At 43.0% G+C, this 26,356-nt stretch overlaps 1 long non-coding RNA gene across 1 annotated transcript; it reads left to right on the top strand.

Moving 5' to 3' along the window:
- The first annotated feature begins 4,079 nt into the window (after nucleotides 1-4,079).
- On the top strand, nucleotides 4,080-6,673 carry LOC131402134 (uncharacterized). Its single transcript, XR_009218304.1, has 3 exons — nucleotides 4,080-4,159; nucleotides 6,231-6,338; nucleotides 6,641-6,673. It is a non-coding gene; the product is annotated as an uncharacterized LOC131402134 (long non-coding RNA).
- The last annotated feature ends 19,683 nt before the right edge of the window (nucleotides 6,674-26,356 follow it).

The following is a 26,356-nucleotide window of genomic DNA, read 5'->3' on the forward strand; positions in this document are numbered from 1 at the left end:
TTCCCAGAACTCTAAGCATGGACTTGAAAACCCAGAAAGCATTGGTCCCAAGTTTCTTCTCACAACACCCCTGTTTCAAAGACGTAGTGTTTATCATCTGAGTGTATGTCTCTTTAAGACTAAGTTCCTATGAATCAGCATTATTTCATCACTTTCTTGAGATGACAGATGATATTATGAAGGGAAAACAAAATATCATATTGAATTTATACTCCAAATGACGTGTCCACTCTAATTGTTTTATATAATGTGGTGTGATTTGGGACAAGTCTGTAACTCCTTCAGAGACAGTGGTAATAATACCCTGAAAAGCATTCTATAGACATTAAATGAAACAAATTATGAGAAACTGCTTTGTAAATTGCAAAACAATCTATTTAAGCTTATTTTTTCTACCAATATTTTCATTTATCCAATCCTTTTTGACTCTACACAACCTGCCTAGACTTTTATGATTTATTCAACAATAATAATAGTTCAAAATAGTTGACTATTAGAAATTTCATATGGTTCAACTTAATTAATAGGGCATCACAATATTTAATTTGGTTATAATTACAGTTAAATTTTTCATGTTGCCTTACCACGTGCCAGGAACATTCTAGGCATCTGACATGTATTCACTCATTTAATCCTCACATCAAAGCTATGGCGACAATACTATTAACCTCTATTGTATGGTTGAGGAATATTAGAGGTTATATAATTGTCCAAGGTCACACAGCTGGAACCCAGGCAGTCCACCTCCAAACTCTCATTTAGAGATCCACTAGAGTTCATGGCGCCTACATCGTAAAAGGTTCACCCTGGTATCTCTTTGGCCAATAGACCAGAGGGAAATAAGCAAGAAAGCACATGGCCACTGAAATGATCCAGGCAAGAAATTCTGAATACAGGATTTCCTTCCTTTTTAAAGCTGAATAATATTCCATTGTATAGATGCCCCAGATTTTCTTCATCCTTTCACCCACGGATTCACAATTAGGTAGTTTCCATCTCTTGGCTATTGTGAATAATATTGCAGTGCATTTTGTCAAACGATTTCCTGGCACTTAGGGAGTTTGAAAAAATTCTTCTTATACACATTAGTTACTGTAATGAACTACCTTTCTAAATGTCTAAAGTTTAAATATTTGTCATTCTACAGAAATATCTTGCCTAATCATGATTTATGTTGTTATCAGTTCATGAATGATCTAAGATTTTTGGACAAAAATTTGTTATAATAGCTTTTTTTTCATGTATTCAGGAACCTGGCATAATATGGGTATTCCCTGATTCTTGATTTTTAGTAGAGTTTTCTAGTAAGCCTTTAGGATAGGAAGTATCTTCCTAGATGTGAGACAGAGAGCAGAAAAATAATAAAAATGATAGTTATATTTAATAATATCAAAAGGATATAAAACTGTCGCTTTGTTAAATTGTTTGTACACACCCTTTGCTTATTTGTAAGAATGGCACATATCCTTTTATTAATGAAAAGAAAATTCAATAAACAATTTTAACATAAAACAAGATCTATTGAGAACTTATATGAAAATTTTAGCAATGTGCTGTCACCAATTTCCTCATCTGCAAAATGGAGATAGATAATACCATCTTCCTTATGGATTGCTGTGAAAATACTCAAGAGTAATGTACGTAATATTCTTATCACCATGTCGGTGGGAAAGTGATGCCCCATTCATTTTTCCTCCTGTATGATGACAGCTTTTTTTACGCTTGAAGTCTGTAGTTTTCAAAATATGTTCTACTGTTGTAAAGCGAATCCTTTTTACAAACTCTTTCTAGAGTTAGATGATCCCTTTGGAATACAAATTCAGGGTCCTGTGTGTGTGTCTATACGCACATCTCTCAAATAATACTTCAAGCCTTATAATGAAAAGCTACCTTCCCCACTCTTGACTCTGGTTCCAAAAACAACTTCTTTAATTTTCTGTTTGAAAATCTATATTTCTAAATTAGCTACTCATACAGCATTTTCATTTTTCAGCTTTTGACTATTTATACTTTCATTCTTCTCTGAAACAATCAGCATGAAGAGTTCTTACATATGTTAAAAACATAATTCCCCTTGCCCAATATAACTATTTAATGAATTAGGATAAATCAAAATTCAATGTCTACTGTTTTATAAGTGTTTACCATTTTATAGCATATGAATCTTATCCAGAGATGTGCTACGTCAGATGTTTTGAATACATTTTCTTTCTCACTTTTTCCTTTGACCTTTTAAATGGGAAAATTCTCTTGTTTCTTTGTTGTCTTCCTCTGGATTCATCACTGGTTCATCTCCTTCCACCGGAAATTTAAATCTCTTTCCAGCAACTTCTGATGCATGAGACAATTCATGGGCTTCAGGTTTTGCTTGGGGACATCCCTCTTGGGCTTCAACATATACACAGGCCCACATATACACAGTATGTCTGTAAAGATAGAGGAGAAAAGGATGTTTATCTCTGTGCAAAAGGACTGGGAGACTGTGGTAGAGTGAGACTATTTTACTGACTTTGCACCACTCTTTGAAGTTTTCCTATACGTGTATCTACGACGTAGTGGCCTCCATCCCCCCAGATTTTTAAAATTAAAATAGCGTTATATCCTGATCTACTGGCTTGGGACAGCAAATTGTAGAGAAATGTGAATATATGATCCAATTTTTAAACGAAGTTAAGAAAAGCAAACCCGCACAAAAAATTTATAATTTTAAATATGGGCACATCATTCTATGAGTCTGTGTAAAGGTGCGGAAGGGAATGACGAAAAGCTGTTCAACATCCAGCTACCTGTACAGTCTAGGGTTCCAGGGAAATCCGCACCTCCAGCCCTGCCCCTGGAGCTCATTTCCTCTCCCTGTGAAGTTGGCCTGACTTATTCCAGCCCCACCCCTGCCTCTTCCCGCCCCTGGAACTGGTCTCCGCCCACAACGTTCGGGCCTGGCTCCGCCCACATCCTGGTCTCCGCCCACACCCTTGTCCCCACCCACAGCCCCGTCACTAGAGCTGGTTTCCACCCACAGCCCCGCCCCTAGACCTGGCCCCTGTCCCTGGTGCTGACCCAGCCCACGACCCGGCCTTTAACTCACTCTAGAAACTAGACATCTCCCCCGAGGCTGGGGTGCGTGGCCCCGCCCCGCCCCACACACCGCCTCAACCCGGAGTCCACAAACGTCTCTCCTCCCCGAACTTCCGTCCTCCCCGAATGCTCCCCTGAGACCGGAAGCAGAAGCGTGGGCGGCGCAGTGGATCGAGCGGGGGGCTTCGTGGTGTGTTCCGTCTTCTAGGCACAGATCGGATTCTCTTGGACGTTCGGTCTCAGGGGCGGGGTGCAGTGAGCGGTGGGCGGTCCCGGCTCGGGTAAGGGTCCAGGGAGGGGCCTGGGCTGCAGGAAGCCCCGTCAGGGATCAGCGTCCCTCCGTCCTCCCGCAGCCCCGTTTCCCCCGGGCTGTTCTCTCAGGGCCCCCGAGGCTGCTGTTCCTCCATGCTCGGGGCGCCGCCTTCCCCTCCTCAGAGTCCCCGTCACCATCCTCCGTGTGATTTTGTCCCCAGGGGGCTTATCCGCGTCTGCAGGCAGTGTTTGGGTTGTTACAAATGGGGGCGCTCCTGGCTTCTAGAGGGGGAGGCAGGAATGCTGCTCAGCATCCTCCAGGGCCCAGGACAGCCCGACAGAGATTTATCCGACCCCAAATGTCTGTGGTGCCAAGGTTGAAAGACCTGCTCCAGGGCCTGTAAATCTCCTGAGCCCTGAATGAAGTGTGAAAATTGTTGACAAGTCAGCGAGTCACTAACAGGGTCCCTAAATCACAAGCTTGTTTAAAGGGTCCAGAGTCACCAAAAAGTCTCTGTCCAGCCAAGTGAGTTGAGCAACTCAAGTGCACACAGCACGAAGCTGCTTTCTCCCATCTCGGGGAGCAGGTGGCTGGATAGGAATTGGGAAAATCCAGTCACAGCCTACAGTTACAGTTAAATCAGTAAATACAAAAAAAGAAGAGTGAATGGTGTGGCCTTTCCATCCAACACCCTATAAAAGGCCTCAAAAGTTTGTTTGCCCTTTTTTTCCCCCCTCAGACACGAAAAGCATCCGTGGAGCTCAAGTTTGAGGTGAAATCAGTCTCAGGGTCCACCTGTCTTCGCTGATCCATGGATTTCTGTGTGACCAGGTAAGTACCCAGTGGACCAGGTACCAAGAGGTTCCAGCAGCCTCCGCTGTGCAGAAGACCTGTCACTGGAGTTTCCTGGGCTCGGCTTGTCACCACATGGAGTCACTGAGAGTGAGGGTATCTTGAGAAAAATTATTGATGTTTGATGGATTATATTCAAGGGAAAGATGGTAAACTGTGTGGTTCTGTGTGGTAAATATTTCAGTAAATATGGTTATATGCAAATAGGAACATATGAAACAAACTTAAATAATTGCAAATGTGTATTATAGTAGAAAATATAGATTTACTTGCATTGCATAATACTCAAAAGTCAGGATTAATATATATTATAAATACAGAAATGTTTTGCATGTGTATGTAGTATTAGAAGACATCCCATTAAATATTACCAGGGATACTCAGCAACATTCCTTAGAACCATTCATTTTGACTTCTAAAGTCCTATAAATGCTACACAAAAATTTGAAATAGAGGAGCATTCAGGGAAAAAGATGATTGGAACTTCTTTGTATTTATAACAAATTTAAAAGTGAATTTGCCAGTAGCCAGATTTATTTTGACCATTTTTTTCTTTATGACATTTCAAATCATTTAGAGGAATAGTAAGCAACACTGTAGATTGAAGGGAAGGGCACTAGTCTCCAAAAAGACTGTCCTCACTACCTTGCCTTCTAAACGGAAATTAACTTTGTTTCTTGAAACTTTTCTAAAATAACGATCTGGTGATTCACGTTGCAGAGAATCTTGTTAAGTAATTTTGTATTTAGACGTTGGCTTCTACTAATTCTGTGTGTGTGTGCCTTTTTCATTCTAACTTTCTTGTGACATTCTTGAGGGGAATGTGTGCTTGTCATGCAATAGATAGTCTCTGAGTGTACAATTTATGGTGACCAACCATCCTCGTTTATTCAGGAAAGAGGGGTTTTCCAGGACACTGGACGTTTAGTGTTCAAACCAGGGCAGTCCTAGACAAACCGGGATGGTTCCTCATCTCATGAGCCAGGCCCTGGGCCACATGCATGGGGACCTGCAGAACCAGAGAGAACTTGTCCCACCTCCATGGAATTTATATTGTATTTGGGAATTTGGATTTTAGACAGTTAATGATGAGAGTGATGTGGGAGTTTGTCACAAGGGGAATCAACCTGAGGGGCCAGGGAAGTCCTCTTGAGAAGGACTGATATTTAGCTAGAGTTGGAACTGGATTTAGCTAGTTGGAGGGTTAGACTGGATGAGGGTGTGTGAGTGTGTTCAAGAGAGCGTTTCAGGCAGAGGGACCCGCATGAGGACACCTCGAAGCAGAGAGCCTGGTGTGTCCATGAACTGAGAAGAGGGATGGCTGAGACGAGTCAACACAGGGGGAGGGGTGTGAGCCACACCGGTGAGGGGGAAACAGGCTGGACCAGATCAGGGGTGACTTGGGACTCTGTTCTAAGACCAGTGGGAAGACTCTGTAGAGATGCGAGTAGAAGGATGATGTAATTAACGTTTGGTCTAAACACCGGGGTTAAAATGGACTTCATGGTTAAGAATGAAGACTTAAGAGGCATGATGGGAGGTGCTGGGAATAAGATTAGGAATAAGATGATTCTTCCCTACGCCTGTCTGAGGGCTGTGGAGTAGGAAATAAGTAGAAAGAAAAGACCTTAGAGTGTAGTACCGAGTGAACGTAACGGTACTTTCTTGCCTGCATGTGTCAGATGACACAGGGCACTGACTGTGCTCCTTGTAGCTCTCCGTGCAGACCTGCAGGTGTCCCCTAGCCCAGGTCTGTGTATTCACCCCTCTTTGCCACTCACATGCCCCCCTCCACATCCTAAAGGAGGTCAGGCCTTACTTGTGAGGGGGTTGTCTCACAGGGGAGACACCTAGGAGACCCCTGCAGGCATCAGAGCAGCCCCTTCAGTATCTCCCTCAGCCTCCTCCCTTCCCCTCTCTCGCCTTCCACACCCAGAAGGACCCCTGCTCAGTATTCCACATCCCCATGAGCTTACTCCCCCAGACTTGAGAAGGGTGGGGCGGCCACTGCGGTGGACATCATCTGCTCCTTCCACTCTGACACGCGCAGGTCCGGGGCTGGACAGAGAGTGACTCTACTGGGAGTTGAGCCATGAGACACAGGGCTTCTCCCACCTGGGTTCCTTCACCCTGGACGGGGACAGCCTCTACGTCAGTGGTGAGGGGCTGTGCTACAGCCATGCTGTCTCTCCCAGTCGGAGTTCGGTGTTGCCTCCTTTGCTCTGCAGTGAGCTGTGATCCATCTCTCTATCTTCCCAGTCTGGGTTCAGTCATGACATCACTGTGTGATCACTGGGTCCAGCCACCTTCCATCTCGTTGCCTCCCCCTTGAACACCCCTCCCCTCTTCCCCTCTGCTTTCCCCTCTGCTTTTCACACAAAGGTCCCTACATCCTCCCTCTCCTTAATCCTTTATGATCACCCCAACTCTTGCTCAGCTCCTCTCGCCTTCTCGCCACAGGTTACACCTATGGAGCCGTGGCCCCGACTACAACCAGTGAGTATTTCTGGCCCTTATCTCCTGGGTCCCGTCCGCATTTGGGGTTGAGGAGCACATGTTCTCCTACACCTTCTGTCCTTGGTGAGGGAAGGACCTGGAAGGGCCCTAATTCATCCCTTCTCTCCCTCCTGGGTTCTGGTGGAGAGTCCCAGCCCAGGGGGAGAAAGCCTTAGACAGAGACATGTTCTCCACCACATTCTGACACCATGTGATTTTCACTTTAATTCTGCTAAAGCGCCGCCCTTGGTCCTCCTTTTCCACGTATCCCATCCATCTGTCCAGTTTTCTGCCCATCCATCTGTCTCTCCTCTGTGTTCAGTCTCTTTTGTTCACCTATCTCTATCTCTTGGACTCCTCTCAACCACAGGCTTGCTCATCCCTCTACTCACACAGTCACCCGTCCCGTCACTCTCATTTATGCTTCATCTGTGAATGGTGGTCCTGGGACAGCCACTGCTGGAGCCCGTGTGAACCTGGGGGCTCCTCCCACTCTATCCCTCCCTGAAGAGAGCCCTCGCCACAGCTCCCGAGCCAGCCACCACGTCCCTGCATACTTGATCATCACCTGTGCTACCAGAAGCCACCACAGGTATCGGGGGCCCCTTTTCCTTCCCAAGAGAAGTTCTCCAGCCCTACTCTTCCACCAGCCAGTTGTGATCCAGGAGCTGGGAAGCCAGGGTGTGAGATTCTGGTTTTAGGGCAATCATTCTGATCACAAAGATTATACCAACGATTTAGTTTAAGGCCAGCCCTCAGAGAGCCCCTAGTGTTTTGAAATTAACACACCACTATAATACAATGTGGGATGTTTCGAGGAGAGGCACCTGGCATAATTTGGAGGGGAATAGCTTGCTAGAGTAAGTTTCACCAGAATAGAGTCTTTAAGAATGTGTAGGAGGGACCCTGGTAAATAGAGGATAAAGGGTTTTCCTGGCAGAGTGGATTCCATGAGCAAAGGCTCCAGACAGAAACAACATGCCATAAGGGAGAATTGAAATGAATTTGCCTTGCGTGAAGCATGAAGTTTAACCCGCAGTAGATGGATAAAATGAGACTGAAAGGTCAGCAGGAGCCAGATTGAGTAGAGCCTTCAGTCCCAGGTCAAGAAGGTTGAACTAAACACTGAAGGCCATAGGGAGCCAGGGGTGGTACTAGAGCAGTGGTGGCCTAGTGAGGTATTCATTTCAGAAAGTTCTTCTAGTGGTCCATGTAGAACATCCTTTAGATAGAGCATCCAGTGAGCCTGCTGGGGTGTTGGTCCGGCTGAAGGATGTTAAGACCTGAGCTGTGACAGGGATGGAGTGTATGTGAGGACCAGTGTGCAACTGGAATTTTTGTTACTGGGAGGAAGGAGGAGCTGAGCAGATATGCTGGTTCTGAATTGGGTGACCACATTAGTGGATGGTGGTGTCAGTGGGACAGAAGACGACAGATTATAATGAGTGCAGGACTCTGGTCTGGTCTCAGGCCAGCTCTCAGTGATGGCCATCGCTCTCCATCTCATCTTGCAGCTTTGGGGCACAACCTGAAGACCCTCAGAGTCAACGTCACCATGTCCACCCTCCGGTATTCAACAGAGAGGAGCAACAGCTCAGCCACGTTCAACTCCACTGAGAGTGTCCTGCAGAGCCTGGTGAGGCCCTGGTCCCAGCAGCTCCTGGTGGGTTAAATCCCACAAAGCCCTTCCCCCAACTCCTGTCCCTCCTGCTCATCCTCCTCCTCCTTCCTCCCCAGCTGGATCCTTGTTCAGAAGAGCAGACTGGGCCCACTCTACTCGAGTTGCAGACTGGTCTCCCTCAGGTGCGACCCTCCCCTGAGCATTTGCCCCTTATGACCACTTTTGTGACCACCCCTCCTTGTCTCCCCACTATCCTCCCATTTCCTCCTTCCAGTTCTGGCCCCCACCCCCAGAGGTTTCAGGACCTCTCTCTAGAGTCCCCACATCCCTCTCTCCCCAGGCCTGAGAAGGATGGGGCAGCCACCAGTGTGACGCCGTCTGCACCCACCACCCTAATACCGTGGGCCACCATGCCTCTGTGCTGGTAGCGGAGAGTCTCCACCTGTCTGCTCTTCCTCTCGGTGTCTCCAGGCTCTGCAGCCCAGAGTTTATCCATCCACAGAGAGCACCAGCTACATTTCCGCATCATCGTCGGGAACCTCAGCAACCTGGAGCCCACATCCTCGGAGTACACCGCACTGCCGAGAGACACCCAGGAACATGTGGAGTCTCCCCTCTCCCGTATCTCTTTGTCCTGAAGGCCGCGTCATTCCTCTGCCTGACTTACATCTGTTAGACGATTGTTTCAACCCTTCACTTTCCCTGTGTGTCTGGGTTCTCTTAGTGTCCAGAGGTGATGTCCTAGCTGCCTTGTCCATTTCTCACATGGTTAAACTGAAGCTCAGAAAGGGGAGTATTGTGCCTAGGGTCACACAGTGAGTTAGGGGCAGAGCCAGGATTTGAAGTCAGGTCTCCCTTGCCCCAAGGTCTGTGAGCTACAAGTAGGGGGACCTGCACCCCTCCCCCCATGCCCACTGGGTGCTGTGTGTCCTACCCTCCTGGAGTTTATCTTGTAGCAGGGAATAACAGGAATAGAGAATTGAAACTTATCAATTATTTGATGTGAACAAACTCATACTTGCAGGCGGAAATCAGAGAAGACTTCCTGCAGGAAATTTCATTGTAGGTTAATCCTAGAAAATGAATATTAAGCAAATAGATAAAGGAGAAGGAGATGATGTGTTTCTAGGCACGGAAGAACACTTTTGAGTTGGATTTTACAAATTTAGAGAGATCCCGTAGGCTTGCCAACTGTGATGACCCATTCTGCCCGAGGCTGTCATAAGAAAGTCCATCCCAAATTCAGTCCTCTGTGCCCAGAGGTATGAATTTGGTTTAATTTATTACACTTTTGTTCTGTGATAATGGTCTTGGATTTTGTAGCAAAGTGTGCTCACTTTTTAGATGGAAACTAAAATGATGTGAAACATGATCATGTCTACTTGACTTTAATATTTCATTGAAAACATGGGATGAATCAAGGGTGGCAAGTGTTAATAATTTATACATTGATGCAATATTGTTTTAATTAGTTGGAATATACATTGTTAAATCTAGATGATGGATGTTTATGAGACTGTTCCCTTTATTTTTCTGTGTCTAAAAAGTTTTATTAAAAAGAGTGAAACACACTCACATGCATTCTCCATTTCATTCACTTGCAGAATATTCTCCCAACAGAGATGATGCCTTGACTGAGAAGCCAGGTAAACCTGCAGGAAGCCTCAGCCCATGCTAAGGGGAGTGTATCTTGATGCTGTGCCTCATCGAAGAGAACCATGTGCACAGGGTCTTGGATGATGAGGAAAGTTGGCCAACCCTTGTCAAGGAGGGTTGAGGCACAGTGGGGTCACCAGGAGCCCTGGGGCGATGACAGGACGTGACTCATCCCACCACATGTCTCCCCAGACCTCCCCTTCTGGGCTTTCATCCTCATCTGCTTGGCGGAACTCCTGGTGCTCATCACAAACCTGATCTGCTGTGCCCTGGTAAGCCATGATGTGTTGTTTGTCTTCTTACTATCGGGTTGTAAGAGCTCTTTATATATTATAAACACATGTCCTTTTCTATGGATATGTCTTGCAGATGTTTTCTCCCAATCTGCGCGTGGTTTGCCTTCTCCTTCACCACATGAGTCATTGGGGAAATGTAAGTGACAGTCATCATGAGATTCCACCACACTTGAGAATGGCTAAAATTAACAAGACTGACTATAACAAGTGTTGTTGAAGATGTCAAGTCACTGAAACTCTCATCGAGTGCTGGTGAAAAATAGCTTGGATCCGTCTTTAAAAATTACATACGTCTACCCAGCCATTCCTCTCCTAGGATTCCATCCAAGGGAAATAAACACATATGTCTATACACAGACTTGTACACACATGTTGATAACAACCTATTTATAGTAGATAAAAATGGAAAACAACCCAAATGTCCATCTACTGGTGAACGGATACACAAAGTGTGGTTTATCCTCAAAGTGAGATACTATTCAACCATAAAGAGCAATGAATTATTTTTTTCTTTTTTAATTATTCTATTGAAATTATAAAGGGTTTTAACATTGTGTAATTTCGGGTGTTCATTATTATTTGAGAATTTCTGTATAGACTGCATCGTGCTTACCAGCGGTAGTCTAACTTTTATCTATCACCTTTAACTCTTTCACTCAACACCCAGCCCCCTTCCCCTCTGGTAACCACTAATCTGTTTTCTTTATCCCTGTGTATGTTTATCTTCTACGTATGAGTGAAATAATGCTATTTGTCTTTGTCTGGCTTATTTCGTTTATCATCAGAACCTCAAGGTCCATCCAGGTTGTTGCAAACAAGACGATCTTCTCTTTTTTTCTGGCTGAGTAGTATTCCATTGTATATAATACATACTACATTTTCTTTATCTGTTCGTCTGTAGCAGGGCACTTGGATTGCTTCCATTTCTTGGCTATTGTGAATAATGCCGCAGTGAACACAGGGGTGCATAAATCTCTTTGAATTGTTGATTTCAATTTCTTTGGATAAATACCCAGTAGTGGGATAGCTGGAAGATATGGTATTTCTATTTTTAATTTTTTGAGAAATCTCCATACTGTTTTCCCTGGTTGTTGCACCAGTTTGCATTCCCACCAGCAGTGTGTGAGGGTGCGCTTTTCTCCTTATCCTCTCCAACATTTGTTCTTTTTAGTCTTGGGATTTATAGCCATTCTGACAGGTGTAAGGTGATCTCTCATTGTAGTTTTGATTTGAATATCTCTAATAATTAGTGATGATACACATCTTTTCATGTGTCTGTTGGCCTTCTGTATATCTTCTTTGGAAAAATGTCTGTCCATATCCTCTGCCCATTTTTAGATAGGATTATCTGTTTTTTTGTTGTTGGGTTGTATGAGTTGTTTATATTTTTTGAATATTAACCCCTTTTCAGATATATGATTTGCAAATATTTTCTCCGAGTTAGTGGGCTGTCTTTTCGTTTTGTTTTTTTTTGTGAGGAAGATCAGCCCTGAGCTAACATCTGTGCTAATCCTCCTCTTTTTTTCTGAGGAAGACCGGCTCTGAGCTAACATCAATTGCCAATCCTCCTCTTTTTTTATTTCCCTCCAAAGTTCCAGTTGATAGTTGTATGTCATAGTTACACATCCTTCTAGTTGCTGTATGTGGGACGCAGACACAGCATGGCCGAACAAGCGGTGTGTCTGTGCGCATCTGGGATCCGAACCTGGGCAGACAGTACCAGTTCGCGTGCACTTAACCACTAAACAACGGGGCCGGCACTGGTTTTTTGTTTTGTTCATCATTTCCTTTGCTTTGCAGAAGGCTTTTAGTCTCATGTAGTCCCATTTGTATATTTTTTCTTTTCTTTCCCTTGCCTGAGTAGACATGGTATTGTAAAAGATGCTACTAAGACTGATGTCAAAAACTGTACTGTGTATATTTTCTTCTAGGAGTTTTATGGTTTCAAGTGTTAGAGTCAAGTCTTTTATCCATTTCAAGTTAATTTTTGTGTATGGTGGAAGATAATGATCTACTTTCACTCTTTTGCATGTGGCTGTCCAGTTTTCCCAACAGCATTTATTGAAGAGACATTCCTTTCTCTATTGTATGATCTTGGCTCCTTTGTGAGAGATTAACTCTCCACAAAAGTGTGGTTTTCTTTCTGGGCTTTCAGTTCTGTTTCATTGACCTATGAGTCTGCTTTTGTGCCAAAACCATGCCATTTTGATTACTATAGCTATGTAATATATTTTCAAGTTAGGATTGTGATGCCTTCTGCTTTGTTCTTTCTTCTCAGGATTGCTTTGTCTGTTCAAGGTCTTTTGTTATTCCATATGCATTTTAGGATTCTGTGTTCTATTTCTATGAAGAATGTCATTGGGATTCTGATTGAGATTGCATTGAATCTGTAGATTACTTTAGGTAATATGGACATGTTAACTGTGTTTATTCTTCCAATCCATGTGCATGGAATATCTTCCCATTACTTCAGGTCATCACTGATTTCTTTCAATCATGTCTTATAGTTTTCATTGTATAGGTCTTTAACCTCTTCGGTTAAATTTATCCCTAGACACTTTTTTCTTTTTGTTGCAATTGTAAATGGGATCGTATTCTTGAGTTCTCTTTCTGTTAGTTCATTATTAGAGTATAGAAATGCAACTGATTTTTGTAAGTTGATTTTGTACACTGCAACTTTGCTGTAGTTGTTGATTATTTCTAATAGTTTTCTGATGGATTCTTTAGGGTTTTCTATATTTACAATCATGTCATCTGCAAAGAGCAAGAGTTTCATTTCATCCTTTCCAATTTGGATTTCTTTTATTTATTTTTCCAGCCTAATTGCTCCGTCCAAAACCTCCAGTACTATGTTGAATGCGAGTGGCGAGAGTGGGCACCTTTGTCTTCTTCCTGTTCTCAGAGGAATGGCTTTAAGTTTTTCACCATTAAGTATGATGTTGGCTGTGGGTTTGTGATATATGGCCTTTATTCTGTTGAGGTACGTTCCTTCTATACCCATTTTGTTGAGAGTTTAATCATAAATGGATGTTGGATCTTGTCAAATCCTTTCTTTACATCTGTGGATAGGATCATATGATTTTTATTCCTCATTTTGTTAATGTGGTGTATCACATTGATTGATTTGCAGATATTGAACAATCCCTGTATCCCTGGTATAAATTCCACTTGATCATGGTATATGATCCTTTTAATATATTGCTGTGTTCGATTTGTTGATATTTAGCTGAGGATTTTTGCATCTGTGTTCATCAGCGATATTGGCCTGTAATATTCCTTCTTTGTGCTATCCTTGCCTGCTTTTGCTGTCAGGGTGATGTTGGCCTCATAGAATGAATTAGGAAGTGTTCCATCTTCTTCAACTGTTTGGAATAGTTTGAGAAGCATAGGTATTAAATCTTGTTTGAATATTTGGTAGAATTCTCCAGAGAAGACATCTGGTCCTGGACTTTTGTTATTTGGGAGGTTTTTGATGACCATTTCATTCTCTTTACTTGTGATTGGTCTGTTCATTTTCTATATTTCTTCTTGATTCAGTTTTGGGAGGTTGTGTGAATCTAAGAATTTATCTATTTCTTTTAGGTTATCCACTTTGGTGGTATGTAAGTTGTTCAGTGTATTCTCTTATTGTCCTTTGGTTTTCTGTGGTATCTGTTGTAATTTCTCCTCTTTCATTTCTAATTTTATGTCTTTGAGCCTTCTCTCTTTTTTTCTTAGTGAGTCTGGTTAAGGGTCTGTCAATGTTGTTTCAGTCTTCTCAAAGAACCAGCTCTTTGTTTCATTGATCCTTTCTACTGTTGTACTAGTCTCTATTTCATTTATTTCTGCTCTAATTTTTATTATTTCCCTCATTCTGCTGACTTTGGGCTTCATTTATTCTTCATTTTCTGGTTCTATTAGATGTAGTTACTTATTTGGTATTTTTCTTGTTTGTTGACCTGTGCTTGTATTGCTATGAATTTCCTTTTTAGAACTGCTTTTGCTGCATCCCATAAGAGTTGTTTTGTTGTCTTTTCATTTTTCTTTGTCTTCAGGTATTTTTTTGTTTTCTCCTTTGATTTGTTCATTGATCCAATGGTTCTTCAGTCGTGTGTTCTTTAGTCTCCACATATTTGTGACTTCCCTATCTTTTTTCTTGTAGTTGATTTCAAGTGTCATAACATCGTGGTCAGAAAAGAAGCTTGTTATGATTTCAATCTTAAATTTATTCAGGCTTGCCTTGTTTCACAACATATGGTCTATCTTTGAGAAGGTCCCATGTGCACTTAAGAAGAATGTGTATTCTGCTGCTTTGGGAGGGTATGCTCTATGTATATCGATTAAGTTCATCTGATCATATGTTTCATTTAATTCCACTATTGACTTGTTGCCTTTCTCTGCATGATCTATCCATGGATATAAGTGGGGAGTTCAGGTACTCTGCTATTATTGTGTTGCTGTTAATTTCTCCCTGTGTGTCTATTAATAGTTGCTTTATATTTTTTTGTCCTGCTGTGTTAGGTGCATACATCTTTATAAGTTTTATGTCCTCTTGCTGGAAAGTCCCCTTTATCATTATATACCGACCTTCTTTGTCTCTAATAGTCTTTTTTATCTTGAAGTCTGCTTTGTCTGATATTAGTATGGCTACACCTACTTTCTTTTATGTGCCATTTGCTTGGAGTGTTGTCTCCCATCCCTTCATTCTGAGCCTGTTTGTTTTTAGAGCTGAGATGTGTTTCCTGGAGGCAGCATATTGTTGGGTCTTGTTTTCTAATCCACCCCACCACTCTGTGTCTGTTGATTGGAGAATTCAATCGATTTACATTTAGAGTGATTATTGATACATGAGGGCTTAATCCCACCTAATCTATATTTCCATTGTTTCTCTTCCTTTGTGATTCTGACTACCATTTTACTTTGGGTTTTCTGTGGAGGTTTTCTCTTTTTTTATGATCTATGGCTGTGTTCTGACTTTTTCTTTGCTAGTTACTGTGAAGTTTGTATGAAGATCTCATAGATGAGATAGTCCATCTTCTGATAGGCTCTTATCTCCATTGGTTTAAGCAGGTTCCATTCCTTTCCTCTTCTCCTTCTGAGTTATTGTTGTCACAAGTTATTCATTTTTGTGTTGTGTGTTTGTGACTAAGTTGAAGTGTTTATAGTTACTTTTGATGCTTTCCTTCCCTTCTTCTTTTAAGTTATAATTAATTATTTGCTACCCTGTTGTGAAACAAAGCTGTAGCTTTCTGATTTTGTCTGTCTATTTATCTTTTTGCTCAAAGCTTTGTATACATTTGCCATCTGTTTATTTCTAGTATGAGGACGTTCTTGATCATTGCTTGTATGGGAGAACTAGTGGTGTTGAACTCCCTCAAACTTTGTTTATCTGGGAAAACTTCTATTTCTTCATTGTATCATAAGGATCATTTCACTGGATAGCGTATTCTTGGCTGATACAGTATTTGTAATATATCATTCCATTCTTTCCTTGCCTGTAAAGTTTCTGCCAAGAAATATGCTGAAAGCCTGATAGGGGTTCCTTTGTAGGTTATTTTCTTCTGTCTTGCTTCCCTTAATATTTTTTCTTTGTCATTGGCTTTTACCAATTTTACTATTATATGCCTTGGAGAAGGTCTTTTAGCATTGATGTTATTAGGCATTCTGTTGGCTTCATGTTCTTGTAAGTCCGGTTCTTCCCAGGTTTTGGAAGTTCTCAGCTATTATTTCTTTGAACAAGCTCTCTGCTCTTTTCTCTCTCTTTTCTCTCTCTGGAATACGTATAATTCTTATGTTGCTTTTATAATTGAGTCATATATTTCTACAAGAATTCCTACCTTTTTAAAAAATTAGAGTTCTCTCTCCTGGTCCACTGTAAGTATTTCTATTTTTCGATCCTCTAAATCACTAATTCTTGCATCCAAAATATCAGCTCTATTTTTTAAGGATTCTAGATTATTTTTTATCTTTTTAATTATGTTATTCATATCCAGAATTTCTGCTTGTTTTTTTAAATAGTTTCAGTCTCTTTGATGAAGTGTTCCTTTTCCTCATTAATTTTACTCTTGAATTCATCGAACTGTTTGAACACTCTTGTAATTTGGTGAGTTTCTTTATGAAAGTTATTTTGAATTCTGTCATTTATATTGTAAATTTCTGTGACTACAAGTTTCGTTTCTGGAGATTTGTCATTTCCTTCTGCTCTGAATTGTTACTGTAGTTTCTTATGCTGTTTGATGAACTAAACTTTTGCCTGTGTACTTGTGGTAGTATCAAGACACAGATTCCACCTGCTACCACTGTGGGGAAAACATGAGCTGTGTTTCTGATCCCACCCCATATGCTGGAAGTTGCGTGGGTAGAGTGGGTGTTCCACTCGCTGGGAAAGCATTCCCACTGGGATCAGAGCTGCCGCCACATGGAGGCACGTGCACAGTTGTGAGACCTCAGAACTACTATGGGTATTTGTGCCACCTGTGAAAGCAGATATGTGCTCATATATCTGCTGCTGCTTTTTCTTATGCTCATGCCAGTCTCTGTGTTTGGTGGGTGGGGCTTCTTCATGGGTTCTGAGCATTGGCCAATCATTGGAACTACAGTGACATGGTGCGCTTTCCAACCATCCAGGAAAGCATTCATTTGCAGGTCCAGGGCTGCCGCCAACCCCTCCCAGATTTGCACCAAGGCGCATTCCTACTTTTGGGGATGCAGTATTACTATTGGCTCTCACACCAACATGGGAAGTGCTCTGGCGTGTGCACAGTGCTGCCATGGAAGGGTTGGGATAGGAATGAATTCATAGTACATGCAATGACAAGCATAAATGTCAAAATAATTATGCTGAGTGAAATAAGCCAGTAAAAAATGAGTACATAGTATATGATCCCATTTATAAACATTTTTGTCAAACACAGGAAAATCTATAGGGACATATACCAGATCACTCGTTGCCTGGGAATGAGAATGTGTTTGCAAATGGCAGGGAAGGAGGAATTAAAATGAGCATGAGGAAATTTGGGGAAGATAGCGTTCATTTTCTTTATTTGTGGTGATGGTTCAATAAGTTATAATCAAAATGTATCAAATTTTTCACTTTAAATATATGCAGTTTTCTGTATGTCGTGACTACCTCAATTAAGCTAGAACATGTAGGGGAGAGAGAGAGAGAGAGCCGAACGAGGGAAAAGGGAAGGAAAAGAAGAACTGAGGGTGAAAATTAAGTGGACAAAAGGAAGAGGGAGACACAGGAGGCATTGGTTTTCTGTGGCTTTGGCATCTCCTTCCCCTGGAGTCTCCCATACTGGGCAGCTGACTGGACCATTCTGATGTGCTCTCCTCACCTCACAAGTCACTGTCTGCTGACGGAAGAAGGAGAGCAACTATGAGGTCCAGTGACGACGACTGGGCTATTACCTGTCTCATGGTGACCTACGGAAGCTGTGATGACTAGATCTGACTAGATCTGAGGTCTCTTTTGCCCAGCAGGGGTCCAGAGGAGCTTGACTGGAACAAAACGAAACCACACTGGATGGATGCATGTTCTGAGCCTTTCTAGAATTGGCCCCTGACTGGCTCACAGGGGACTAAGCTGAAAGGTTTCACCTTCCTTAAGTCCTGAAAGTGATTGCAACTTCTGTCCTGTGGTGTCACACCAGTTCATCCCTCAGGGACACCAGAATTGGTGAAAGCAGCACAGACGTTGCCATCATGTAAAATCTAATCCCCACTTCAGTGAAAGTCTTCCCTTCTTAGGAAACTTTGGAACATCCCTTCCCTTCACTCTGTGCAGCCATCACACCCCTCTCGATTCCTCTCCCTCTGAAGGCCTGGCAGTATCAGGTTCCCCTTTTCTGCTTCATTCTCTGAAGCTCAGATTCACCAGGACTTCCAGATCAATCTCCCTTGATCGCTCCTCTCCCCACTCATGGGTCCTCTGTAACGGGAAACAGGCCAAGACGGGAGGAGTGGGTGAGACATGATTCTGCAGTACCCTTGGACCTTGGGAGCTGAAATGACTAGGTGTCTGGGAAGCCTGAATCCCAGAGAAACACCAAGGCTCTGGGAAAAGAGTGTCTACTCTGGATGTAAAAGTGAATAATACTCGGTGGGAGAAATCTGAGGTAAAAGAAAGAGTATTTTTTCATCTTTCTCTGTACAGAGTCCAACTAGCCTCACAGCAGAGGCTCCCCAACAAGCAGCCCAGAGCATCCCAGGCATGAAGCAGACTGCACTCTTCTGCAGTGGGTCTGTTGGAACAGATTACATTATCTGTACACACTGTGCAGACGACCACAGCTGAAGATACCCAAGGGCTGAGAATTAAAGTCACAGTCATGGCACTCTCTCAGACTTTTTGTGTATGAGCTTCACATTCTCAATCTGAAGCAGTGATTCTCCGAGAATGTACACTATGAAGATTCTAATGATTAATAATATTAATATATTATTATTATACATTGCATACATTATACATTATATAGTGTACATTATAATTATAAATTAATATATAATCATTATTCTACATTAATATATTATTATATATTAATTATTATAATATCATTATAATGATTGATAATAGTTATCATTATTGAATAATTTCTTCTAAGCAACATGACTGGAAAGCTCTGCATGTATTATCTCAGTTATAGTCGCAATTTTAGGGATTTATTCCCATTTTAACCTAAAGATGTGGAGGCTCAGAAATATTATATAACTTGACAAAGAAGGAAAAAAATTACTACAAAGATAAATTAAACACCTATTCAAACTATGTGTCAAAAAAAGAAAGACTTATCTGACCTCCAAACAGACTACAAGTTGACCTCCCACAGGCCCGCAGTGAAAGAAGCTGTAAAGAATGTACATCAGGAAGAACAAATGTGAACCCAGGAAAACATAACAGGAGTCATGAGGAAAGGAAAAAACGTCTGTCTAATTTAGTATTAGTTTTAAAGCAAGACATGAAAAACACATTTGAACCAAAATTCCAGATGATTACCACATGGAAAAATAGAGGAGAGAAGATTTAGCTAAAAAATAACTCATTTTTTAGGGAAGATATAAATACTAAGATACTCTATTATTGTTTAACACATTGCTCTCAGAAACTGATAAATCTGTGGGACAAAAGTAAGTAATGATAAAGAGGATTTGAAGAGTGCAACATACTCGATCAGGCAAATAGACAAATCCCAACACACTGGCTTATTGAGAGACTTGTGATGCTGAAAACAGTCCTTCTCCTGACAAGAGGATACCACAATGGCATATCAATTTTCATGAATCAAATTTCCAACACATATGAATCTAAAAAAAGGGACAATCTAGTATTTCATTATATGAAACTGTGATTCAACATGCAACAAATACCAGAAAAATAGAGACCCAGAAGTAGGTGTCTTTTTTGAGAAGACAGATATAACAGCTCTTTCGTGAAATATTATGTTGGAATCTATTGGAATATTACACAAAAAGGACAATCCATTTGGACTAGGTATGTTTTCTCTGTGACTGTGAGGGCAAAACTCTAAAGAATCCCCTGACTGTGATAACTCTTCGTCTTAAAATACAAATAGATAACGCTCAGTAGGTAAAATGAGAGAACAAAATGAGAAGGAAAGATCTCCTTTCTCTCCTCACCTGAAACCCAATCTCCCACCTCAGAAGGATCACTGTCTGTATCTTCTCTGTCATGCAAAGTTGTCAAAGAAAAGGAAATTATTGGTATATATTAAAGTTTCAAGAGCTCAAAGAAAGTAATCATCAGGACCCCTGCAGAGGCATTAATGTAGTGTGAGCTCCATGTCATCTGCGCCATCGTCTGTTTTGTTCATCGTGTTTGTCGGGATGTCCTCCTTGGCCCCTCACTCTCCCTGCCTCGCTAGCGAGTGTGTCTGCATCAGTGCTACCGCCAGTCTGTCACTTGCCGTCTGCACTTTCCCTTCATGTTTCCTGATATCTTCCTCAGTCACCAGAAGACGTTTGCAAAGGAGCTGGATGTACAGACCAGCTCCTGGCATCATCTCTGCCGAATCTGAAGACCAGGCAGGGGTGGGCATGGGACTGGAGTTCAGACCACCTGCGAACTCACCTGGCAGGGATACACCTGTGAAACTAGGTGCAAGATTCAGCAGGGCTTTGGCAATTTCCAAAGCACTTAACAGTTCTCCTGCACTCTGCAGGCCTGGAGACCTTGCAGTCTCTTCTGCCAGCATAGTTGTTGGGGCTGCTCCAAGGTTTCCTCCCTTTGCTGGCATCTGACCTCATTGCCAGGATAGGATGTGATTCTAGTAACTGTCCTCTTGAATATGTAACTGGACATCCTCAAAGGGATGGATATGCTCAAACCAGACTTTGGTTTAGATTGATTTCCACAATCATTTCACTTCCTCTGTGATGATTTGACCATCATACTTCTTCTCCTCTTACCCTATAAAAATAAATTTTGAAAGTGGAACAGAGTTATAAATGAAGCCTACCTTCCCAGGACAATTATGTCAGATGCCTTGTACTTCTACCCTCCCTCTCTCCCTGTGGGGGTTAATCTGACCTTTGTCCTGGGACATCATCAAAGAGATTTGGGTCAAGAAAGGAAACTACGAGGTCAAAATTCAGGACTACAGCAGGTCATTTATTCTCCCCCATGTTGGTAGACATTTATGTGTATGACTTCATTCTCTTTTTGTCCTTGTCTCTCTCAACAACAAATTCCTTGGTGCTCCCTGTCAGGACACACAGTCCCCTGTCTTTTTCTAAATCCCAAATCATACCATACTTCTATACTATATGACTATTCATTTGATTAACCCATTGACCAGTTGGTGTTCATAGCTCCCTTAGAGATTAAATCAGTAGTGAAATTATCATCCACCCCACTCCTAGTGACTTCTATTTGACAATTGTGAACATTAAATCTCAATGCAGAGAATGTATGTCTGATAAAACTCGACTTACAAATGGAGATTGTACTGTAAGTGGGAAGTACACACTGGATTTATGAAACACAGAAACAAAATGTAAACTCTCTCATTATTAAGTTTTGTATAGACTGCACCCACATTGATAATATCTTGGCTATAGTGGGTTAAAATATACTATTAAAGTTAGTGTCTCCTGTTTGTTTTCATTTTTTAAAATCTGGCTACTAAAATATATTTAAATTCGATAATATAGAGTGCTTAATGTTACTATTGTACAGTGCTGGTGAAGCCATCAGTGAAAAGAAAGTCCAGAGAAAGTGATTAGGGATATTTTTTCCCTAGAAAAGGAGTCTACAGTGGCCCACACTGCCAGATGCAGCAAAAAGTCTCATACACCCCCACACACACACGTGCACACACACACACTGACAGAATGAAACAAACCTCTTCCTAGATTCCCACCACTTCTCACACGGTATGAGGTTGCACTCTTACTTAATCCTAAGTGAACTAATCTCAAGAAAGAAGGCAGAAGTGTAGGTAAATTACCAGTTAGGAAAATCTAAAACCAGAGACTAAAGCTCCAGATATGTGGTGAATTTCCTGTCCTGGCTTCTGTTATTAATTCAATATGTTAGGGAGAGTTTTCCAAGGAGGCTTGTTTTAAATCTCACTTTTTCTTTACTATGTAAAAATAGACAGGCTATGTAAAGAATAATTACTCTAGCCAATCAATGAAAAGGAGATGATAGAACACGAATACCCTTATTATAAGTCACTACTGGATTAGAGAGTCAGGGAACAGCTGACATTGGGTTAATTTGGCCTTAATTAGGCTGATTCTGATTTCATGATCGTCATATTGATTGTATTATGCTAGAACTTATGAAACTTCCCAGCCCCCCTACTATTTAACCACCAAGGCCCACCAACCAGACCAGTCCTTGCTGACACATCCCCTGCCTCCAACCCTTCTGACAACACCTGGAGTATTTTCCCCAAATCCCACACTGTCCCTGCACTCTTTTACCTGCCCCAGGGCCAGGGAATCATTTTCTCCAAGGCTCAGGCTCTGTGTGTGCCCAGCTCTGTGGCTGGCACTTCTCCCTCTAGTGAAGACAAAGATCACAGCGCAGACCCTGTGAGCTTCAGCATTTGGAAAAAGACTGGGGATGGTGACAGAAAAGAACCTTTAGTGGACACGGTTACCAGGGTCCAAGAAGCCCCAGTGATTCCTCCAGGGAACATGATGCAGGACAGAGCAGGAATGTCTGTGTGTGGTTCGGCTTGGGTATGCCTGTAGGGTGATATAAGTGACATTGGTAATGCTTTTGCCAATGTTGTTCACTCATTTATTCATCGTATGTCATGGAGTGCTTTCTACATACGTCCAGGCAACAGTCTCACCCTCTGGGGCTCACAGGCAGTGTCAGAAGAATTTCTAAATTATATTTCTAATATATAGGTACACCACTGGTAATACACTAGGTGTTCCAAGAATTTTTCAATTATTAACTCCTTTAATACTCTCCATAAACCTACAAAGTAGGTATGCTGATCATTATTGCCAACTGTCAGATGAAGAAACTGAGGCACCAATCAGGTAAATAACTCAGTAAATACAAATAACTAATAAGGGATTGAGCTGCAATTTGGACATGAGGAGTTAGCTCCATAACCTGTGTTCTTAACCATGACATTTACTCTCTAAAGACTTCACATCATGAAAAAATTTGATCTGTTATCCATTTTCTTGTTGCATTGAGTAGCCACACTATTCTATCTGTCTGAAAAATAGAGTACATGCGTAGAAACTACTGCACATACACGCTTAAATTACATCTACCTGTGTCTCCAGTCCCTGAAAATTAATACAGAGAACATTTCAGAATGTTTCTTGCCCAGGTTGGGAGGACTCTGAGGAAATCTCAGTGTTGCTATAAGGAGCTGAGGACAGGCTGGGAGTGGATCTCAGGGGAAAGGTGTCCTCAGGAGTCACCACTGAATGACAACATTGATGGGAGGGTCTCAGCAGTGACTGAATTCAGGATCTGGTGGTGTTTTAACCTGGTGCTTATCTTCTGGCTGTGGGTTTATGGTGATGCAGCACAGGGAGTGGGGATGGTTCACTGTGTTCTTGGGGAAACCAGACCCACGAAAGAGAGGGAATGACGGTTTCCTTAAACAATGGATTCGTGGTGGGAAAAATTTGGCCTGGAAGAGACAATCGTGTCCTTGGTATAACCAGAACGAGTCGCCTCTGCTTCAGCCAAAGCAGACAGCCCTTCCTCATGCACTCATTTTATCTCAATGGGAGGAAGGAGGAGGAAATCATATAATGCTCTTCTGGATGTGAGATCTGTGATGGTAGAGACTGTGCTAGGAGGTTCTGAAAGGCTGCCCTGAGGCATTTCAGACTTTTGCTGTGACCAGAATGACAAGTGTAAGCACCCCTGCGTATGTCTGGGAAGAGATAGTGTGTCAAGGAGAAGGCTCCCTGGTGCAGAGACTCACAGGAAAAAGCGAGTTTGACCAGAGAAGGTCAGAAATGTGGCCTGTGTGACTGGAGGGAGCCTCAGAAGAGAGAGGAGTGGAGGGAGGAGGCTGATCAGGCTGGATCCTGGGACATGGTAGACTGTTACTTTCTATTCCTCTGTGACAACTTTACTCCAAAACCTGCCACCTATAAAGTACAAATATTTATCATCTCACAATTTCTTTTAGTCAAGCATCAGACATGGCTTAGCTGGGTGCCTCTGCCTCAAAGTCTCTGTGAAGAAGGGGCTGTGGTCTCAACAGGGTTCCAATGGGGGAGGATTCCCACCCAAGATCACTCACATGGGTTTTGTCAGGATCCATTTGGACTGAGAGTCTGAGCTCCTGTCTGTCTGTTGGCTGGACACTCCCTCAGTTCTCTCCCATGGAGCCTCTACATAGTGCAACTGAAAACATCAGCACTTGCTCTTGCAGTTCTGGTAATTTGATAGAGAGCAAGAGCGAGAGTGAGAGCAAGAGGGAGAGTAAGAGCAAGTGAGAGAGAGAGAGAGAGAGATGGAAACACTAGGAGGGAGGTAAGTAGGGAACATAAGTAAACCAGTAATTGGGAAGTGACAGACGTTTTGAAATTAAAACTTGGAAATGATATCCCGTAACCTTGGCTGTGTTCTGTTGTTCAGAAGCCAGATACTGACCACTTAGTGGTGACATAATTATGTGTACTCAAGGAGGCAGGGAGCAATGGGACCATTGTGGAGGATCCCACCACATAGGCCAACATGAGGCTCTTGGGACTCATTCTGAGTAAAACACGGGATCGTGGAAGGCTTAATGACAGTGGATCACAATGTCTGAATTTCCTCTAATTTCAACCCCTTCAGGATGCAGACCTGAAAATGAGGCTCAGAGCAGCAGTCACTTACCAAAGTTCACAAATCTGGGACCTAGAGAAGTTCTGACTGGTATTCTATGTGATGTCCTACTCTTTGTACTTCCTCCATCTCTAAGTGTGTTCATTAGACACATGTGACACCAGCTCACGGGCGTTGTATGTATTATTACATATACAACTGAAGAGGTCTCTAGGGAGCTGCTTTTAACCCAACCCTCATTGTGCAGCTTGGGAGACTGGGGAGATCTTGAGAGGCACAACAGCTTTCCCAGGACACAGAACTGGTAGGAAAAAAGAGGTCTGACCTCAGCTGTGTCTCCTCAGTGCTGGGGCCTGGATCCACTCCCAAGGATCTGTGAGGAGGGTGGTGATGGGTATGTGTCTACAGTGATAGAGATGACACGGGCAAGGAGGGAGAGCAGCCAACAGCCTAGTGGGGGGTGTTGGGTGGCTCTCATTGAAGGAAAGGGCTAAGTAATAGAAGCTTGAAGATGTGACCTCACTTTCTTGGTGACAGCGCCCAACAGAACTTAGAACTCTGGTTACCAGGCACCCACATTGTAATCACAGCCTCTTGTCCAGTTCATTTGAGTGGAGACACTAGACATAGCAGGATGTTCTCGTGTTGTCCCGTGACTTTCCAAGGCTCTGGCCCCCAGAAAGCCCATAATGAGAGCATGTTAAGTCGCTTTAGACATTGTCTCAGCCCTCACCTCGAATGTGTGTGGCCTTTTGGCAGGAGGAACCATCAGGTAACAGTGTAGGCCAGGGCAGGACACTCTAGGTCAGGCCAGAACTGTGATCCCAAAAGGACAGCCTCACACCCCTTGACCCTCATTGTGTGTGTGTGGGGGGAAGGTGGAGTGAGGGAAGCTGGGGATGAGGAGGATCCAGCCTGAGCAGGAACAGGAAGCCTGATGGTGGGACTTGGCAGTGTGTCATGTTCATGCTCAAGATCTTGGCTGCAGGAGAGGAAGGTGAATGCTCGGGACCAAGCTCCTCTATCCGCATGTGAATGCTGGGTCCTAAAGGTGTCCTCACATTCCTTCCCTGGTGGAGTGTATGCAGATGGCCCTCTGTGCCTGATCTGTGGTGGGTTTTCCCACTGTAGCAAAGTCCAGGCAGGCACCTGATCCCTCCTGGCCTGACTGCTGCGCACTGTCACTGCAGAGCTGCACCCAGGAGATGGTCAAGGAGCTGGTGGATGCTTTCCAGTTTTCCATCTCCCTGGAGTGGACACAGGTGCACCAGTCCATCAATGACCAGGGCTGGTCTGAGGTGAGTGTGTGTGCAGAGGGGTCATCACACCCAGGAACCTGAGATGATCAAGGCAGTACTAGAACCCAGACTCAAATATGAGATACCCCTGGGACCCGCTGCCCCAGAATTTTCTCACTACAGTGCCCCGAAGTCCCACTCCCAAAGGAATCTGGGCCTCCACTCCTCCCCACAAGCTACACAGGAGGGTAGAAAGTCACCTCAGTCCTCCTGGTGGTTCACCATGATGTCACTGACTATATGTTCCTCCTCCTCTCCCTCCGTGTCAGGATGAGTCCACTGTGAATTTAAATGAAGACTGCAGGATGCGTGGCGTCCAGGCAGGCATGATGGAGAGGCTGACCTAGTCCATTGCACCAGCTTTCGTGAGTAGGGACATCTAGAGTTTCACCACCTTCATGATCAACTACTCAGCCTCAGACACATCCCACCGGGTCCTGGACCAGCTGTTTACTAGGTGAGTAGCCACTCCCTCCTCAGCACAGTGGTGACTCTGTACTCTGCCAGCTGTGTACCTTGGGCAAATCCCCGCATCTCTCTGAG

This window comes from Diceros bicornis, assembly GCF_020826845.1.
Source record: "Diceros bicornis minor isolate mBicDic1 chromosome 30 unlocalized genomic scaffold, mDicBic1.mat.cur SUPER_30_unloc_2, whole genome shotgun sequence".
NCBI lineage: Eukaryota > Metazoa > Chordata > Mammalia > Perissodactyla > Rhinocerotidae > Diceros > Diceros bicornis.